This window comes from Oreochromis aureus, linkage group 3, assembly GCF_013358895.1.
Source record: "Oreochromis aureus strain Israel breed Guangdong linkage group 3, ZZ_aureus, whole genome shotgun sequence".
Taxonomy (NCBI): domain Eukaryota; kingdom Metazoa; phylum Chordata; class Actinopteri; order Cichliformes; family Cichlidae; genus Oreochromis; species Oreochromis aureus.
This window is the reverse complement of record NC_052944.1, coordinates 115,366,381-115,368,330: the sequence shown is the minus strand read 5'-3', so window position 1 is coordinate 115,368,330 and position 1,950 is coordinate 115,366,381. Positions and strand designations below refer to the sequence as shown.

The 1,950-nt window shown below is 44.5% G+C and overlaps 1 pseudogene; it reads left to right on the top strand.

The window, feature by feature from the left end:
* The first annotated feature begins 216 nt into the window (after window positions 1-216).
* On the top strand, window positions 217-1,950 carry LOC120435092 (annotated as a pseudogene).

Here is a 1,950-nt window from a genome sequence, read left to right as displayed (position 1 = left end):
AAGTGTTCACATGAAATCTGGTTCCTCTTTGAAGGCTGAGACATCGTCATATGTTTTTATAATTGAATCATTCCCACAGCTTTCTATTATCACTCTGATGTTTGAGTCACTGAATCAGGAACTCTGCCTCATTTTGTTCTCACACTGGGTTTAATGAAAGAAGATTTCTGTTTGTCCATTAAAGTTGTTTGTTGTGATCTTTTAAAGGATCCTGTGATGATCCAGAGCCTGGCTTGTCTCAGGAGTCTCTCAGTGACCTGAGCAGCAGCTACAGCTCTGCTGGCCTCTGTGTTCACCCTGCAGGAGACGTGGAGACCCGTGCTCACCTTCTGCAGCACAGTTGCAGTGAGGGAAGGTGAGTCATCCTTTAGCAGGACATCATTCAGGCTTTATTAGCATCACTGTGCCTGTTATTCTGTTTGTAGGAGGTTTCCTCTGCTGGTCTCAGACAGCAGCAGAAACATCAGCCTCCCTGTCAGTGGAGATCAGCTCTTATGTGCTGTTGGCCAAACTCAGCGCCTCCCCGACTGCTGAGGATCTGGGATATGCCTCTGGTATTATCAGCTGGCTGACTGGGCAGCAGAACTATGACGGAGGCTTCTCCTCCACTCAGGTACGACACCACCCGAACAGCATGAAGCTCATCTTTGAGTTCATCTACAGTCTTGGACCAAATCAGAAGAAATAATCCTGAAGCTTTCATGTTGTTGCTTTTCTCTCAGATATGCAGACTTGTTTTAGCAGGCAGGATGTTTTTATTCTTTATTTACAAGATGAAATTGACTTTGGTCTAAAATGTGTTGTTTTAACAGAACAGCCTTCTGTGCACCAACTACACGTAACAGCCTGTAAATAACAGCTCAGCTGCAGTCTGTAAGTTTCTACCTGTGATTTCTCTACTTTGTTTCTCTGAGATCATCTCTGTTAAACATATTTAACCTGTTTAACCTTTATTTAACCAGGAAGTGAAGCTTAGAAACTCTTCTGTGAGAGTGTGTTGAAGTGACACAGGCAGTTTGAACTTCATGCCAACATGAATCCATCCTGTAGGACACAGTGGAGGCTCTTCAGGCTCTCTGCTCCACTCTGGTGTTCAGTCCTGAAGGTTGGAGCACAGGGACAGTTCAGGCTCCAGCAGTCAGCTGACATTTGATCAGGGCAACAAACTGCTCCACCAGGAGGAGGCGCTGCAGGACGTGTCAGGAAAATCCAGGCTGGAGGTGAAGCTGCATGTGCTTCAGTGCAGCTCAGTGACAGCATCATGTGACCAGGTCCTGGTTGGTGTCAAACAGGCTTTCTTTGTTTCTTTGTACTTATGAAACGCTAAAGAAGCATTTTCACATGTAATAAATGTGTTTTCATAGACAACATCAGAGCTGACAGTAAGAACTGCACACAGTACAATTCTGTTTACACTAAATTAAAAATCAATAAAGTGACTTTGTGTCTACATGAGAATCAGAGAAACTTTCTTCATCCCAGAGGGAAACTGAGCTGTCGGAGCAGCAAACACACAACAAACATCAAGCACTGATAGAAAATGAGAAACACAGATATTGATGATAAATATTAAGATAAATAGATAAATATAGAGATATAAATATAAAAGTGTCACGGTGTAGAAAAGTGACAGCAGGCTGCACTGAGCTGTGATTGGTTGTTTCCCAGATTTGTGCACCTACAACATGCCAACACCTGCTGATGTCCCCACTCTCAGTGTGAAAGTCCACACAGAGGTGGAGCCCACAGGTGGATCTGCCAGAGCCAGACTGACTGTGGAAATCCATCCCTGTAAGTATGTGACAGGTTAGAGGAGAGTCTGTACCAGCGTGGAGTCACTGTGGGTGATGAAGAGCATGTGTGCACACACTGTTCAAACACAGCTACAGTGGGAAGGAGAAAACTACAAACATGGTGGTCCTGGATGTTCCCCAGAGTGTGAGTCATTAG